At 41.4% G+C, this 18339-nt stretch overlaps 1 long non-coding RNA gene across 1 annotated transcript; it reads left to right on the top strand.

Annotated features, from left to right (window-relative positions):
* Positions 1-211: 211 nt before the first annotated feature.
* On the top strand, positions 212-1994 carry LOC308085276. Its single transcript, XR_013933150.1, has 2 exons — positions 212-413; positions 1779-1994. It is a non-coding gene; the product is annotated as an uncharacterized lncRNA (long non-coding RNA).
* Positions 1995-18339: the final 16345 nt, after the last annotated feature.

The following is an 18339-nucleotide window of genomic DNA, read 5'->3' as shown; positions in this document are numbered from 1 at the left end:
CGCAGGAAACCGGGTTCAAATCCAGGGTAGAAGAGGAAAGTTACATAGTGCAGAGTGTAAGAACTGTCCAAAACAGACCCTCATGGGGTCTTTTCACTCTCAGGATTTAAAATGAACACTGAGGATGTTACTTTGTGGTTGGTTGTCCATCGAAAGTTCCACCTTACAGAGAACTCCCTGTTTGAACTTAAACCACACCCACCCAGTAAAATGTTGTGGAACCCCAGCGCCCAGCAGCCATTGCATCTAGACCTTGCAACTTCCATCCATCTGTGAACTTGAGACAAAGAGCCACTATGGAAGGCGGCCACCAGCCCCGTACGTTGGTTCAGACCTATATGGGATGGTCCATCTGCAACACTCTGTGCTGCTGTCTGCCACTTGGAATCGCAGCTATAATCTTCTCTCGCAAGGTGGGTGATTATTACATAATAGCTATTAATGTAACATAATACTCAGTGGCGGAAAAAGTACTACATTTTACTCAAGTAAAATTATCAATACTGCAATGTAGAAATACTCTGTTACAAGTGAAACTCTGTCATTCAAAATGTGCTTGAGTTAAAAGGCAAGATCACTTTGGTAGAGGTTTGGGTTGTGTAGTTCCATGATGTAACTCCAAAGGTGGACAGGAAATCAAAAATAATTGCTCCATTGATTAGAACAAACCCAGCTGATTCAGACAATATGGAACATCACCAAACCCAGGCCAGTACTGTTTGTTTTCTAAATAAAAATGTCAACTTCCAGTTGATTTTACTATTTGAAGATCTGGATCCAGATCTGCAGAACCAGTCCAGGTTTCTTCCTAATTAAAATTGCAAAATCAACAGGAAGTTGACATTTTTATTAAAAAAACAAACAGTATTGGGTTTTGTGATGTTCTATATTGTCGGAATCAACTTTGTTTACGTTCGCTTACATGCTAAAAGAGGATTCCGTTTCACCGTACAATGTAAGTCAATGAGGAGCATTTTTTTAATGATCAATTTCTAATCAGTGGAGCAATTATTTTTGATTTCACCTTTGGAATTACATCATGGTGGCAAACTACACAAGTTGTAACTATACAACCCAAACCTCTACCAGAGTGGTCTTGCCATCAAAATAATACTTAAAGGACCAAAAGTAAAAGTACTCAATATGCAAAATATCCCATTTCACAAGTTGTTCAAATGTGTACAAATCTTTTGAAAATAGCATATCTACAAGCTCACAACGTGACGCACCGTGACCCGTTGTGAGCTTGTAGATCAGATATTTTGAAAAAGCCCAAGTATCTATAGGCTGAAGTGGGTAATAATAATCAAAATCAACAAAGTGACTCGTAACTAAAGTTTTCGAATAATTGTAGTATTCGCCTCTAAGATGTAGTGGAGTAGAAGTATTGGAAATTGGAAATACTCCAGTAAAGTTAAAAAAAAGTGTACTTAAGTACAGTACTTGAGTATACTTTACACCACTGCAGTTAGGTCACTCTTTGTAAATCAGTTTTTTTGCCCTATTAATCTCATGGCCCTGCATTGGGATAAACCTTCTGAAATCATGACCTACATGATTAACCACTTAAACACAATGTACTTAGTTGACCGGAGTCCCCCAGGGCTCTATACTAGGTCTGCTCTGTTTTTCACTCTACTCCAAATCTCTTCCGCTGAAAAGAGTTAATCTACAGTACAAGCGCAGAGCTTGTAGATCTACTATTTTAATGAACCCTTTATTTGAAGGCATCAAACTCAATGCACTAAATTAAGTTTTCCTTTATTTATTTTTTAAAGGTGCAAACTGCGAATTCGATGGGTGAAAGAACTAAGGCTGAGGAGGCGTCAAGAAAAGCCAAGATCATCAACATTGTTGCACTTGTTGTTGGAATTACTTTTTTTATCCTCTTTCTCGCCCTCGTGGTCTGGGCTGTTGTTGACGATGATTATGATTATTGATCGATGGTGAATGATTAATTTGGTTGCAACAAATAAATGCTGCACGATCAACAAGGATGGTGTTTTATTTCAATCAACAATGAGATGTAATACATATTGATACTACTACTACGACTACTACTACTACTACGACTACTACTACGACTACTACTACGACTACGACTACTACTACTACTACTACTACTACTACTACTACTACTACTACTACTACTACTACTACTACTAATAATGATAATATATATTATACATTATTAAAGACATTTAGTTTGTTTTACTTCCAAGATCCTTTGTTATTGATGAGGTTGTTTTGCACTTTACCAAAACACTTTCAAATATAAAATAACGTTTGCAACAAGCAACCCCATGCATCTGCTTCATATACTGTAGTAATGTATGTACCAAATGGCCACTTTGTTCATCACAGGCTTAGTTGTCTCTGTGACGATGTGCAACGTGCAAACCCGGCGATTATCTACCAGCTGTTCACTCTCAAAGGACTGTATCATGGAACCTTCTCTACGTTGCAGTCCCAGTCAAATTATGTCCATTTTGCTGACAACGGTCTTTAAAGGGGCTGTAAATGTGGTTTCTTTCTTTTTTTCTTTCTTTCTTATAGCTCTATAACTGTCTTTCGATGTGCTCACTATCGACGTATTATCTTTCTGGTCGCCCTGATCAAATTCAAGTGGATGTATCACTGTATCATGATTTTACATCCAAATTAATACAAATATATTGCCTATTTGCCTGATAAATTCAACATTTTTGGGACAAAACCTCTTATCTTTGCTCAAACTGTATGTTCAAAAGTAGAATCCTCAGTGTAAAGAATGGTTCAAAATAGACCCTTGTGGGTCAATTTATTCTCTCTCAGGATTTATGAACATTGAGGGTGTTACGTTGTGGTTGGTGGGCCCTAGAAAGTTACAGAGACCCCCTGGTTGAACTTAAACCACACCCACCCAGCAAAATGTTGTGGAACCCCAGCACCCATGCAGCACCCGTTGTTGCATGTAGACGTTGCAAATTCTGACCAGCTGACCTTGAGACAAAGAGCCACTATGGAAGGAGGCTACCAGCCCTTTATGTTGGTTCAGACCTATATGGGATATGGTCCATCTGCAACACTCTGTGCTGCTGTCTGCCACTTGGAATAGCAGCTATAATCTTCCCTCGCAAGGTTGGTGATTATTATGTAATAACTATTTATAAATAGAACACTCTTTGTGAATCTGCTTTTTGCCCTATTAATCTGTGGCCCTGCATTGGAATAAACCTGATACCATGACCTACATCAAGGGATCCCAAACCTTACAGGCCACGATCCCCAAAATATTCATATTTATTCTGGGGACCCTCCACCCTGACAAGAATTGTAGGCATTACATTTAGTTCACTTGGTACCACTTACACCATGTTTGCATCTTTCCTGCGTAATATTTGACAATTTGGCCAATTTGGTATTAAAAAGGTCTCAAAAGTCATTCAATTGTCACTTTAGAAATGTGCAGATACCCTGTATACACTTATACAGTATGTTGGGTTGTTTACTGTTGAGTGAGAAAACAATGTTGCACATTAAGCTAATCATCTGGGGACCCCCCAAAATAATTTGGCAGTTTGGGAACCACTGACATACATAATGAACCACATAAACACAAATACTTGTTGACCGTAGTCCCCCAGGGCTCTATACTATAGGTATTCCCTCTACGCCAAATCTATTCAGCTGAAAACAGCAGATCTACAAGCTCAGAGCTTGTAGCCAATCCCTCATAACTCATGAAATCACACGTTAGAGCATGCATTAATTAAATAAATAAATTATTATTTTTATCATCTTTCTCGCCTTCATGGTGTGGGCTTTTTTTGACTGGATTGATGATGGATGATGTTTTGTTGCAACAGATAAATGCTACACAATCAACAAGAATGGTGTTTTATTTCATAAAATAAATAATAATAGTAATAAAAATAATATACAATGTTGCTTGCCCAGTTTTCTACTTTCACTGAAAATGTATTGATTGATTAGATTGTTTTGCACTTTGTTTACCAAAAACAATATTTATATAAATAAATTGAAGATTCAAGATTCAAGAGATTTATTGTAACAAGGATGTACAAGTACACACTGTTAAAAACGTATGCTCCAAAAACACAGAAATAAAAACACTTCATAAATATCAATACTAAGCTTAAATAAATAAATAAAAAACAGAAAAAAGACTATTAGATCAGCATACAAAGCAAAGTAACACCACAGAAAGTTCAACGCATAAGTCTAATAGCCTGTGGGAGGAAACTGTCTTTCAATCTGCTTGTGCTGGCCTTTATACTCTGGTACCTCTTCCCAGAGGGCAGCAGATGGAATAGTCTGTTGTGGGGATGTGTGGGGTCCTTAATGATCCTCAGGGACTTATTGAGGCAGCGCTGGGTGTACAGCTCCTCCAGACTGGGCAGCTGACAACCAGTGATGCGCTCGGCTGTGCACACCACCCTTCTGAGGGACTTCTGGTCCCTGTCTGTACAGCTCCCATACCAGCTGGTGAAGCTGCTTGTCAACAGGCTTTCAATCGTCCCCCGGTAGAAGGCCTTGATGATCTGTGGACTCAGGCCGAACTTCTTGAGGCGTCTGAGTCCATACAGGCGCTAGGTTGTATAACAATAATAATAACGCCAGCAGACTATATTTGGGCCTACTGCATTGTACTGGAAACACAAAATGATCTATATGGACAAACTTTGTTAAAAAACTAAAGCGTGATTGCTTAACCACTTGAACCCTATAGGTTGGATTGGAGTCCCTCAGGGCTCCATACTAGTGTATTTTCTGTTACTGTGGGGAAAGCTTTCACTGAAAATAGCAGATCGACAAGCTCACAACGCGTCACAACGCGTCTATAAAAGCTTTCCCCACAATACGGATGCTGGGGTTTAAGTGGTTAAACAAGCCTTTTAAAAAGCATGAAAAAATGCCCTTTTATCTATTCTATATGATTATTACATTTGCTGACACCCAGGTGGGCCATGCGTTACTTAAATCGAGAACTAATGACTTAAGGTCTTTCTGTCCACACTGTAATATCCTGATGTGTTCATTCATCTCATGTACACATGTAACCAAATGGACTTTCACCTGAAGAAAATGATTTGACTTCATGTGAAATAACGTCTCTATCGGGTGGAAACCTCATATGTCCGAAACTGTAACTTTTCAGGATCCAACGCGTCGCTTCGTGTTTTGAGCTTGTGGGTCTGCTACTTTTGATGCTTTTGTGTGACGCTGTTGTGTCATCAAATAGGGCATTAATTTAAGGTAAAAAAACACAAACAATATCCTTGCTGCCCGACAGCAACAATAAGGGAGTTCCACGTTGGTAATGGTTTACTCCATGACGTTTGTGTGTGTGATTCCAGAGCTCTTCTCCCTCAGAAGTCCCTCCACACTGGAGAACAAGTACGTCGCACTGTGCTTCTTCTGTACGCCCTCCACATCCTGGAGAGACAGACACACACACACACACACACACACACACACACACACACACACACACACACACACACACACACACGCTCAGAACAGCTGTACAGCGATTGTGAAACGGCAAACGTTTCACACGCTCCGGAGTATTTTTTAAAAGGCGGCACAGAGGAAGCACTCCCACTCAGCTGGGAGTGCTCCTTTAACTGAATGAACTGCTGGCTCCTTCAACTCAGCAGTTTCGACCAAAAATGCAAAGGAACATCCAATTTTTTTTTTTTTTTCTCCGGTATATGTTCATTTGCGTGCGTGCGTGCGTGCGTGCGTGCGTGCGTGCGTGCGTGCGTGCGTGCGTGCGTGCGTGCGTGCGTGCGTGCGTGCGTGTGTGCGTGCGTGCGTGTGTGCGTGCGCGCATGCGTGTGTGTGTGCATGCTCGCCAAGTTGTGTGTCCAACGTATTCAGGGTGGTGTCCGCTGGGTCCAGTCGGGTCGAGTCATTCTGTCACGATCTGGTGGTGTGGTGAGGACCCAAATGCGGGACAGCAAGGGAGGCAGAGTTCAAAACCCAAGATTGGGTGATTTATTACAAATAACAGGGAAAACGTCACAATCACAAACGAAGAAGATACAACACTAAACATGATGTGACACCAAACAATGACCCGACAAGCACTGACTGGGGAACAAGACTAATATAACCTACACATGAGGGCTGATTACACATGAGAAACAACTGGGGAAGACATGAATAATGAATTGCATTTTCTAACATACTGTAGAACCATAACGAACATGAACATAACATAGATAATGCAACACCTAGGAAAGACAGGCAAAGTCTGCGACAGCGTCAGGGACAAGACTAATATAGCCTACACATGAGGGCTGATTACACATGAGAAACAACTGGGGAAGACATGAACATAGAACCATAACGGACATGGACATATCATAGATAATGCAACACCATGACAAGACAAGCAAAGTCTGCGACGGTGACAGTTTGCTCCCCAATGACGACATTTTGTTCTTAATGACCCGCTGACGCCAAAATAAGTTTGACGTTTGGAGTATGCTGCAGCCTTTATGCCTCATTTACAGCTCTCTGAATGTACTGTATGTGAGTCAACCCGATGTCCATTCAGTGATATCCCATGTGTTTGCCAAACTCCTCCTTCCGTTATTTTCCCATACAGAATTTGCCATATACTGTACGGCTAACGTGCCATCGCACCGCTCGGCAAAGCCACTCACTTAGCTATAACGCCTCACTCGGTGGTGCCTCACGGCATGGGGCTAAAGTCTGCACTACTTCTGACGCCGGTGGTGCGACTATACCTTTTTTTTAATTAATAATTTTTGCTGTTTGGTGTCACATGATGTTTAGTGTTGTGTCATGTTAGTTTGTGGTTGTGATGTCGTCTCTGTTATTCTGTATTAAAACACCCTGCATTTGGCTTCTCACCACACCAGTATGTGACAGACTGGGGAGACTCTGCTGTCACTGGTTAGGGAACCATGAGGTGAATTTTTTTAATCACCTGAAAACAAGGCAAGACAGTGAGGCCTTGAGGCTTGTGAAGTGCACCCGTTAGGGCCGCAAGGCGAGCGAGTGTCTGAGCAACAGATGGCCTTGCGCGTCCGAGTTGCCAAGCCATGATGAACGGAACAGGTTGTCGCGTGAGCAAAAAGAACAAGTGCTCCCTCCTCACGGTTTGGAGGACAACTGGCTTGGGAATCACTTACATGTGATTCAGAGAAACAGAGAGAAGGACATGCATGCCAAAAGAAAATGTGTTATCATATCCTCCCAATATGTTAAAGCCCTTACTTCATAGGAAAGGAGCGCCTTGTTGGGTCTGAGAAGTCTGTCCAGCAGAGATGTGTCGAGAGAGCCTGATTGTGTCCCGTATGAGTCCAGCGAAGGTCCACTTTGTCCTGGCAGCAGAACACAGAGTTTGGCCTCCTGCCCGGGGGAGAGCACGGCCAGCCTGGCTTGAAATAACTCTCCCAGGGAAGCCTGCAAAAGCTATCAAACAAACAAGATGGTTATCAATGGCTGAAGCACCTCACAGAAAAGTGCATTACGCCAACTCAAGATCGGTTAAGGAGGAACTAGGGAAATTAAGGCTGCAATCTGGAAATTATTTTCATGAAGAAAATGTTATTTTAGCCAATCTGTATGGTAGAGTATGTTAAAAAACAGACCCATGAAACAGAAAGATGTAACAGTACAATATAACTAGTACATCTGCAGTGGTTGGAGATGGTCTCCCTACGTTTCCATTAAGCCATTCAATCTGGGAACTGTCTGTGTCATTTTAAGATTTCTTGGCTATTCAAAAATAGCAGATAAACAAGCTCATAGTGCGGCACCGAGTAATCTTTGAATATATATATTTTTAAAGCGAACATTTGTAACTCAAATCTTTGCTTCTGGGGGTCCCTGGAAAAAAATCATTTTTGAGATGGGGGTCCGCGAGGCCAAATCAATCAAAACAGAAAATACACTAGTATTGAGCCCTGAGGGACTCCGGTTACCCATACAGGGTGTAAGTGGTTAATGGGTTAAGTCATACTACATATAAGTGTTGATCATTGATTGAAATGATGTGAGAGGGTGTTTGCTGCATGTGTATACCTTGAAGAAAACCCTCTGAAAGGCAGGGTTGGAGTCAGACCTCATGTCGCCCAGAGTGAGATGGGACAGGCAGTGAACGAGGACCAGAGAGAACCCTCCCACTGACTGGAGCCTCTGGCGACGCACAAACAACATCTCCTCCGCCTCCTGCGGAACACACCAGCCATTAACCCAACATCAGAGGACGGCTCTCACTGACACACACACACACTTACGCCTGTTCGGTGGTGCATTGTGGCGCTCACAGAATATAGCCCATGACAAATATGCCCATGACAAGTTCAGTGAGCTTTGTAGATCGGCAATTTTTGTTTGTGCGACACTCTCGCGCAACTAGAAAATAGAATAGAATAAAAAAGTTGTATTGGCGTCAATTAAAGACAAAAAACACCAACGTGGATCAAGTCACAAAAAGCCGAAGCGTGTTGACATTGTGGTCCACTCAAAAACAATCAACATCCAAAGCAAAGACAGAACAACAGTGCAAACTGTCAAAAATGACTAAATAAAATAAAACCAGTACTGCAATGATGAAATCACTTGTTCAATCCTTGCAACAGCTAGACTAAACAAGCATGTGGGGGACTCGCAGTGAATACACAGTGAATACACAGTGAATACGCAGTGAATGCACAGTGAATGCACAATGAATAAACAGTGAATAAACAGTGAATACACAGTAGACGGGCTGATCGACAACAATTTAAATTCAACTTAAATTCATAAGACTGTTGGCATTACCTATTTTGGGTATGTCATTATTTTCAAAAGTATCAAACATTTTCAAAACAAACTGAAAATAACAGCTCTAGTAGCTCACAACACGCAGTGTGACGCATTGTGAGCAATGAGCATGTAGATCTGCTATTTTCACTATTTTCTGGGTTTTTAAAAAACATTTAGCAATAGCGGTCTGCAGCCAGAGGCTATATGGCTAATTGGGGGTCCTTGAGAACCAATGCCATACCCCATTAAAACCGGGAAAGCATCTGTGTCACTTTAGAATCTAAAGTTATACACAGATCTAAAGCGTTGGCAGATTTTAGCGTTGGCTATTAAAAAATAGCAGATCTACAAGCTCACAGTGCGGCACTCGCCGTGCTGCGAGCTTGTACGTCTGCTATTTTAGAATTTTTTTTAAATCTTGAAAGTGTTTGAATAATGTTGAATAATAATAATAATTAATTTAATTAATAATAATTTTTACACAAAAAAAAAACTCTTCTGGGGGTCCCTGGCTCAAGACGCTTTTTTGCTTTTTCGCTCCATGTAAGCTTGCATTGACTTTATAAGGTTTTTTTAAAAAAAACGTATTATTTGCATGAAAAAAATCGCCCCGGTGTGTAAGGACCTTAACTGGGGTGGTGGGGAGGTCCATCCAAAATCACTACATTCATATTTCTGGTGGTTACATTGTTTTACTGAATGACAGAATATGCTTGGTGAAAATAAGGTACAGTGATGAGCTCCAAAAACGTACCTGATAAAAGAAGGAGTTTCGGAAGGCATTGTTCAAGTAGTTGTTGGCTGGGAGGCCACCTGCGATGTGAAGTGATATCGCTGGCGCCTGTATAGGAAACAGGAGTCAGATTTTGAGAGAGAAATAAGCAACAAGGTCTATGAAAACAAGCTCAAAAGAAGAGACTATTAGGTCACATGAGCACTTTCAACATATACATTGGCTATTTGAATATAGCAGATCTATAAGTTCACAACGCGTTGTGAGCTTGTAGATCTGCTATTTTCAAAAGAAAATCTTGAAAAACTGTGAAACATTTTGATCCCCTGGCACAAAATGTTTTTAGAATGGGGGATCGATGGGCAAATCCTAAATAAATCTCTTAGTTCTGCCCGGTTCTCCTGATCTTAATTTGCACACGGGCATTGATCATTAGCATATGCACCAAACAGCGACGCCCGTTTTTCACTTTCCCAAAATGTAAGCTATTTATTAGCGTTTTTGTGGAACGGAATTCAGGCTATGGGAGCTACCGTCGCCATGGTTACAGACCCCCAAGCTATAGGATGAATGTGCAAGGCCACTGTTAGACAGAGAACGCTGCAAACTTATAAAGGACTTTCATTTACGGGCCGTGTACACTCACACTGCGTTTTAAGAGCGAGTGCGTGTGTGTGTGTGGGTGTGTGGGTGTGTGGGTGGATGTGTGTTAGGGCATTCATGAATACTGATTTTTGGTAGTCGACTTTTAATACCTAATAGTAGTCGAATATTTGATTATTCGCCGAAATTCAAGCACGAAAAGTCCACACAGACACAGCTCTTGTTGAAAAGAAACGTAGCAAACTTGTTCATTCAGTTAATTTAACTTGGAAGAAGTCAGAATATGATTGTTCAAAAATATCCATTATGCAACTATAAAGTACCATGTTATATACATTGTTGGTTAGTAATGGATAAATGTTTCTTCATTAATTCAACATTTAACACACAATTTGACATACATTGTGGGTGGTTGGTAATAAATATGGTATTGAATATATTGGAAGGGGTCCTTGGGGCCAAAAAGGTTTGGGACTATTGCTGTACAGCACAGCACATAACCCAAAGTCTGTTAATACGTTGACTGCACACATCCCCGGGTATGGACTAGTTACATATTAATTTGGGGGTCCTTGACATGAAAATGTTTGAGAAAAAATGGTATAAACGACATTAGGAAACAAGCCCAAATAAGCAACTACACTTTGGAAACAAGCCCAAAAACACGCGACCCGCAACTACCAATATTTACAATCAACTATACAGAAAAACAAGCCCAAAGTCGCTTATAATAAGCAGACATGGCAACGCTGATCTCACAGGAAATCATATTTGATTACAGTGCCTTCGTATTGATTGAAACATGAATCACCTAAAGTACATTTTATAAGTTTGGGTCCCAGGGGACACCACATTTCTGTTTTAGTGTTGTATGTGTGTGTGTGCGTGTGTGCGTGCGTGCTTGCTTGACAGACCATTTGGAGGGAGTGCAGTGTGTTCATTAGGAAGAGTCCGTGCTGATAGACCAGGAATTCTCTGGGGTTTAAGACGGACGGATCCAACGGGATCAGTTCCCCCTCACACTCCCACTGAGCATCCAGGACATCTATGAAACCGTTCCCCCTGTCTAAACAAAAGATACGCGCACGCACACACACACACACACACACACACACACACACACACACACACACACACACACACACACACACACACACACACACACACACACACACACACACACACACACACACACACACACACACACACACACAATCTATTGGCAGATGACACAGACTCCAAACGGCCATTACACTAATAGCCAAAGACCCTAAAACACAGGCACACACAGTATAGTACTTGACAAGTAAACTCTAACACCACTGTGTCCAAAATAGCTATGAAGCCATAACGTATATGCTAAAGGCTCTTGCACACAGAGTCTGATACCATTTGTATTGGTCATCGATCAGCTTTTAATGAATACGGGGGGAAAAAAACAACAACACAGGAATCGAACTGGGTCCAATAAAAAATAAAAGTGTCACAGACACTCATCGGATGGCAATTTTGGTGTGTAGGTGTGCAAGAGGTCATACAGAAGTATGTGTTTGTTTACATTTTGTCCAAAAAATCTGTACTCAAGGGACTGTACAGGGAGGACAGAACAGAACACATTATTTTTGGTTGGTATCGCCTGTAGCTCAGTGCCACACCTACACTACAACTCTGTATCGTTGCTGTCGGGCAGAAACCTCTTATCTCCATATTTTAACTTTTGGTGTTTTTTCATATATAAACGGATTAAACGCCCTACTTGATCATACTACAGCGATACACGAAAGCATCAAAAGTAGCAGATCCACAAGCTCAAAATGCGGGGCGAAGCGACACGTTTTGAGCTTGTGGATCTGCTACTTTTGATGCTTTTGAATTTGAATCCTGAAAAGTAACTGTTTTGGGAGAGACAAGAGACGATATTAGGGCTGTACTCGAGACTGGTTGTGGTCTTTAATCCGGTCTCAAGACCACATTTTCATGGTCTCACCTTGCTCTCACTTGCAACTTTACTCAGTCTTGACTGTCTCAGACCAGAGGACTCTTGGATTGTTTGGATTGTTTTTGCTAATTTCTACATAGCTACCGCAGCTTTGATACGTTGTGAACTACGTGATTATCAACATGAACACTGCATGTAATAATAATAGGAAAACTATTGGCCTACCATAACATACATACACGTACATAGGGTGTAAGTGGTAAAAACAATATTGTGTCAAACCATTGATCAATTTTGGTCAAGGAGTGGATTGGGATTAAAAACATATTCTCGGTCTCTGTCTTGACTTGGTCGCACTTTGGGTGGTCTACTCTGAAATACATTACAATTGTACACCATTTCCCCGGAATTCTTCATAAATTATGACAATAACTGTGACAGAGTGGTCTTCAGGTCGTAAAGCTGGTTAAATGACATTGCAGAATTGAAAGCTTGCAGTTAAATGAACCACAGCATATTGTCAATACGCACTCGGAAATTAAAGCCATCTGGACTTCATCAAGGATTTTGGAAACAAGAACACAGTCCAAACAAGTACAGATAGATCTAGCCTTTATGGAATGCCAAGAACAGGTTCCAATCGGAAAAAGGTTTGCATAATACATACACACTTGACAACAGTATGTCCCACGCACGCACGCACGCACGCATGCATGCACACACACATCATTGTCCTGTAATGTATTGTCGAATGTCATGTTTTAATGTTATTTGTGGACCCCAGGAAGATCAGCTGTTGTTATGCATCAGCTAATGGGGATCCTAATAAACGCGCGCGCACACACACACACACACACACACACACACACACACACACACACACACACACACACACACACACACACACACACACACGCACACACACATGTTAAGGACTGAAAAAATGCATTGTAAAGCATTATTTATATATATAATATATTTTATATTCATAACATTCAGAGTTGCCTTTGTCTTAATTTGTGTAGAAATATTAACAGTTATGTAGCCACCGAGCAATCACTTTGAAAATATCACAAGTAAGACGCGCGAACGCGGTAAGCGAACGCAAAAAAAGAAAAAAAAGAATGAAAAAAAATATTTAAAAAAAAGTAACCAATAAAAAAAAATCTGCGTTAAAAGGAGCATCTTAGAAAAATACAAATTCCCCAAAAAAAAACGTGGAATGTTTTTGAACAATTCAACAAAGTGTTTGAAGTGCCTGTTTCACCCACTTCCGGGGGGCGGAGCCAAAATCCGAGCCCGAAGTATTTGTTCGTAGACCTTAGGGGGGGTAGAAAAAGTTTGGGAGCGATTCGGGCACTTTTCATTTAACATGGGGTTTCAATGGGGAGTTTTTAGGAGCCTTCTCCGGGGCGTGGCTTCCGGGGGAAGGGGCGGGCTTAAACGCAACCTTGACAGGTGTGTTCAGTTTTCAAAGACCTTTCATTTGATGTATGGTACGTCTAAATTGGACATTTACTTATCTCAGAGGAGCTGCACACAGGCAGTGCACACAGAGACACAGAGACACAGAGAGAGAGAGAGAGACACAACCCAAGCAGGGTTACATAGTAAGCTCCACTTGGTCGGAGGCGCGGCTTCGCCGCGCCTCCTCCCGCGTTCGCAATGACAGACAGGCAAAGGTGATGAATTGCACGCGTGCATGTTACCAAGTGTGACCACTGCTCTTTTGTTCCTTCGCACTTCGAAGAAAAAAAAACTAAAATCTAACTTTATTTGCATGTTTCCTACCAGACTGTTCGCCTCTCAGCAGCCCCGCCTCCCGGGCTCGCCCCTTCAGCTGTAGCTCCACACCCTTCAGCAGCTGGAACAGAGGTGACAGCTCCAGCAATTTGTCCCATTCGTCTTCTGTAGTGGAGAAGACACTGTTTGTATGCTGGCCGTATCATTACAGGTTTATATTGTATTAAAGCTACACTATGTAACCTCTTTAGTGATGAAAATGTCATTTTGACTGATCTTAATACAATATAGACCACTGTTTTCCAAATATTGGGTCGGGAGGGACCCATGTTTGGGTAGTGGACCAATTTTTATGGGTGGCGAGCAAATACTCCCCTTTTATTCCTACACTAAAATATATATATACAGTATGTCATTTCTAAAGATTTAAAAGTCACAACTTTTCATCAATTGAAAACAAATATTGTCTTTTTAACAAAAAATCAAAACAACACAGTATTCCATCATTTTCATAAATAAACTAGAAAAAGTGCTCCTCGGAGCACAGGTCTCCGCCAGGTCAGGTAGATTATTGTGGCCTCCTGGTGGCGCTATAATAGGCCAATGTGAAAAGGGTGCCATTTCTTATTAGGCTTTGCACGACAATCGGACACTGCATTCATGATTTGAGGCATTTTGTTCCAAAAATGTGGTTTGCTAAATTAGACCTGCTGGTGGCGCTATAACAGGCCAATGTGAAAAGGGTGGCATTTCTTCCTGGGCCAAGTGGGAATCTCTGTGGAAGATTTCACGGAAATCGGATGCTGCGTTCATGATTTGAGGCATTTTGTTCAAAATGAACCAATCCTGCAAACTTTGGAAGCCAATCTTAACCAATCAGGATGGAATATGGTAAATCGGACAGATCCGTGATGATCACATGACTATAGAGATACTGTCTACCGATTTGCGTGTTTTTTGGAGAAAATCTGTAGAGTAATATCCAATAATGTGTTTTGCAAAAGTCGGCCTCATGGTGGCGCTATAAAAAGCAGATGTGAAAAATGCAGGGCAGATGTTTTTCCTTGGCCTCTGGGGAGTGTGCGTGCAAAGTTTCACGCAGATCGGTGCAGTTATAAGGAAAAACGTGAATCGGCTTATTATAGCGCCACCATGAGGCTGTTAGGAAAGTTTTCAAGTGGCATTTCTTCCTGGCCCAAGTGGGAATCTACGTGGAAAATGTCACGGAAATCGCATGCTTCGTTCATGATTTGAGGCATTGTGTTCAAAATGATCCAATCCTGCAAACTTTGGGAGCCAATCTTAGCCAATCAGGATGGAATCTGGTAAATCGGACAGATCCGTGATGATCACATGACTATAGAGATACTGTGTACGGATTTGCGTGTTTTTTGGAGAAAATCTGTAGGAGTCATATCCAAAAAAAATTGTTTTGCAAAAAGTCGGCCTCATGGTGGCGCTATGACAGCCTGATCTGAAAAATGTGGGGCAGAGGTTCTGCTGGGACATCCAGGGAGTGTGTGTGTGCAGTTTCACAGCGACCGGGCCAACGGTGGCGGAGATTAGCTGGTCGCAGACAAGGACGGACACACACACACACGGACACACACACACGGACACACACACGGACGGACGGACGGACGGACAGACGGGGGGTAAAACATACTCTCTCGCCATGCCTTTCGGCCTGGCGGAGACAATGAAATAAATGTTTAAGAAATAGTGAAAATAGAAGAGCTCACAACGAGGGGTGAAGCGAGGCGTTGTGAGCTTGTAGATCTGCTATTTTCACTAGTTTTGGTCCCAGGCAAACAGGAAAGTTTGGGAACCACTGCATAGACAACATAACTGAGGTGGTTGTATTTGATCGCTCTTCTATTGAGAATTTAGATCCTGTGGGGACCACTCCTGTGGGGACGGCTCAGTGGTAAAAAAAAGAAAATCCCTGGTAGGACAACACGCAAGTTACGGAATGCAGCTTTAGCTTGGTCTGACTGGAAAAACAGCAAAGATAATGTCCTCAAGCTGCCAAAAGCACATTTGTTTTTGTGATGGACTATTATAACACCGCCTCCATCACTGGGACCATCATCACATGCACAAGCACATGAGAAAAAAACATCGGATTCAGATGAAGATCCAAGTGATCGGACTGCTGTTGCAGTGTCTCATAATTATGTTGTCTGTGTCCAAAATCCCTACCTATACTCACTATATCGTTGCTGTCGGGCAGAAAACCTTTTATCTCCATATTCTAACTTGTTGTGTTTTTTCGTAAATTAATGTCCTTCTTGATCATACTTCATATTTGTATTCAAGAAGTAAATCAGTAACATTTTACTGGAAGCAAGACAGTTATGGCCTGCATCCTAAGCCACCACTACTTTGTAACGACAGCTTCACTGCATGTGAGATTTATCACGCCGAAGATAAAGTTTGACGACCTGACTAGACACGACATAATGTGTTATCCTTCCTTCAAGTTGTTGTCTACAACGCTGAGTCTCAACCTTTTTAATTCCATGGACCCCCAGTTTGATATGCATTAGCCATTAGGTCATGGACCCCCATTTGATATGATGTCTTATCTCTGTAACCCTGATTTACATTTCTAACATCCTCTGAGATACAGACCCGCGAGGGTCCATTATTTGGTTCCTAACTATCTATCATTTAGCTGGTGACCCCCTCATGGACCCCTAATGGTCCCCGGACCCCACTACTTTGAGAACCAGCGATGCGAGGTAGATGTTTACCTGATATTGTGGGCACACAGATGTGTGTAGGCTGGATACACTCTTTCATGTGACTCTCTAGGAAAAGAACACACAATTACACTGAGTGACTCGGCGTCATCAAATGTCATTATGAGTTTGTCACACGCCTGAGTTAGTCACACGCCTACTGCCTAAGCCCTGTCACAAGCTGTGTGTGTGTCTGTGTGTGTGTGTGTGTGTGTGTGTGTGTGTGTGTGTGTGTGTGTGTGTGTGTGTGTGTGTGTGTGTGTGTGTGTGTGTGTGTGTGTGTGTGTGTGTGTGTGTGTGTGTGTGTGTTTGTGTGTGTGTGTGTGTGGGCGAGGATGATAGTCACAGTTGTAGACACACCTCCAACACAGCTGTGGATAATTGGGAGTTATGGGCTGTATATTTCAGCGCTTTTTTTTTTTTTTTTTTGGGTTACCTTCACAAAAGGTCCTTTGCGACCAAAAAACTTTGATATCTTTTTAATCAATTCAATGCAGAGGCAATCAGTATGTGCGGGAATGGGTGTGTGTGTGTGTCGGTGTCGGTGTGTGTGTCGGTGTCGGTGTCAGTGTGCGTGGGTTCTGTGTGCTTGTTTGTGTGTAGAGAGGAAAGAGACAGAGAGAGAGAGAGACTAACAGTGGTGTAAGAAGTAAAAGTATCAATACCACAATATAGAAATACTCTGTTACAAGTAAAAGTCCTGCATTCACAATTGACATGAAAAGTACAAAAGTATTGGCAACAAAAGATACGTAAGTACCAAAAGTAAAAGTACTCATTACGTAGAATGTCCCTATTCACAAGTGTTCAAATGTATGAAAATATTTTAAAAATAGCAGATCTACAAGCTTGTAGATCTTCTATTTTCAATAGCTTAAGTATAAAGGGCTGAAGTGGTTAATGTATGTTTTGTAATAATATTCAACATCTACAAAAGTAACTAGTAACTAAAGTTTTCAAATAATTGTAGTGGAGTAAAAGTACAATATTTGCCTCTGAGGTATAGTAGAGTAGAAGTAAAAGTATTGGAATTGGACATGGAAATACCCCTGTAAGGTAAAAAATAAACCTCAAAATTGTATTTAAGTACAGTACTTGAGTACATTAGTACTTATAGTGACTTTCCACCACTGGAGAGTCCTTTCCAGCAGTATGTTTTCAAACCCCGCAGGGCGTAACAGTCAGTGCAATGAGCACAGTATGGGTGGCAGTGGTTCAGGAGGTAAAGTGGGCCACTTGGGACTCGGATGCTTCACGGTTCGATCCCTAATGGCTGTTGAAGTGCCCTGGAGACAAGACACTGAACCCCACACTGTGCCAAATTAGCAGGTTTGGTGCCTTGCATGGTTTCCTCTGCCGTTGGTGTGTGAATGGATGGGGTAAGGCACATTGTAAAGTGCTTTGGACAAAGGCACTTTCAAGAGGTGGAAGAAGTAGGACACTCAGATTTCGGAGTAAAAGTAACAATACCGCAGTGTAAAAGTATTTATATTTATAAGTAAAAGTACTGCTTACTTAAAGTCAAAGTACAAAAGTATTAGCATCACAATATATAAAGTAGCAACCCAGAATGCCTATATCAGAATCATATCATGTTATATTAACCAATTAAGCCCTATTTTATACTTGATTTATCTGAAAATAGAGGCTCTACAAACTCAACGCGATGAAGATTTTTGATTCATAAATCGATTAATTATTAATCATCTAAATAATAATAATAAGTAACTTGTAACTTGAATTTCCAACATTTGTTGTAGAGTTGTAGTATCAACAAATGGAAATAG

The sequence above is a fragment of the Gymnoscopelus braueri genome (genome assembly GCF_963280865.1).
Source record: "Gymnoscopelus braueri genome assembly, chromosome: 5".
In the NCBI taxonomy this organism is placed as follows: domain Eukaryota; kingdom Metazoa; phylum Chordata; class Actinopteri; order Myctophiformes; family Myctophidae; genus Gymnoscopelus; species Gymnoscopelus braueri.
The sequence above is the reverse complement of the archived record's forward strand: the minus strand, read 5'-3'. Positions and strand labels throughout refer to the sequence as shown.